The sequence below is a fragment of the Clupea harengus genome, chromosome 4 (genome assembly GCF_900700415.2).
Source record: "Clupea harengus chromosome 4, Ch_v2.0.2, whole genome shotgun sequence".
Taxonomy (NCBI): domain Eukaryota; kingdom Metazoa; phylum Chordata; class Actinopteri; order Clupeiformes; family Clupeidae; genus Clupea; species Clupea harengus.
The window spans coordinates 17,611,954-17,613,053 of NC_045155.1; the positions used below are offsets into that span (position 1 = coordinate 17,611,954).

A 1,100-nucleotide genomic window follows, 5' to 3' on the forward strand; every position below is an offset into this window, starting at 1 on the left:
ATGTACACTGTCCATTAGGGGGCCTCAAAGCGCGATTTGTATTTACTACAGTGGTGTAAAAGTGAAATTTATGGGGGAGATCAATAACCCAAAATACCGTAGCGTGGTGGGGTTTAAAATTGCAGTGATTTGAAGGTTTTCTTTTTCCTGTGGGAATTCCTAAAAATTGTGATGCCACCAGGATCTTGTGAGGGTTTGTTGTGACTGTGCAACCAAAAGCAGCTGACAGGCTTACCGCCATACCACACTGCGCACGCCCGATCTCTTCCGATCTCAGAAGCGAACCAGTGTCGGGCCTGGTTAGTACTTGGTTGGGAGACCGCCTGGGATTACCAGGTGCTGTAAACTCGAGTCCTGGGCTTGAGGTTAAACTGCACCCGGGCAGTTGGAGTTCGTGAGCGTGCATGGCACAGCAATCGTCTGAGGGAAGGGAAACCCCAATACAACTGGTCCTCCAGGTTGGGGGTTGGGCTACAGGCCAATCACCTGTTCCCAGAAAAAAGTTATTACTGAAACTGCAACTATTCAGAAGTTGCGCCCTTGTGCGCCTCATGGTGTGGAGAGAACTAAAAAAAAAAAAAAAAAGTAACTGAATTTGCTACGGGAATTCTCAAAGATCGCAGTCAAATGTTGGTGATTTTGAGTTAAATAAAATCAATCGCAAACAATACGGAAATTCCAATTTTTCGTTACGCTAATAAGAGAAGAGCAACTGTAGGAAATCCTTGAATTTTCATGAATTTGTGAAAACACAAGATCCTAGAGGGACTGTTTCATATTAGCAGTGTGCCAGGAGATGTGTGGCATCTGTTGTAGGTTATGACCCCACCTGACTAGCGCCTGCTCGCCCACCTCAACTCACCTCTGTTTGTTTAGAGGAGTGGAGAGAAAGAGCTACTGTGCCCTCTTCCTTCAAACATGTTCATTAGCTGTCCAGGAATGTGGCAGCATGGGATTTCATCAGCAGCTCATTTTAGCAGTTGTCGCACACACACTTACACACACACACATACACACACACACACACACACACACACACACACACACTTAATTAATGGGGAGCATTTCTGTTTAGCATGTCACCCTCTTCTTGGCCTCTC

At 45.8% G+C, this 1,100-nt stretch overlaps 1 pseudogene; it reads left to right on the top strand.

Moving 5' to 3' along the window:
- The first annotated feature begins 229 nt into the window (after positions 1-229).
- On the top strand, positions 230-348 carry LOC116220396 (annotated as a pseudogene).
- The last annotated feature ends 752 nt before the right edge of the window (positions 349-1,100 follow it).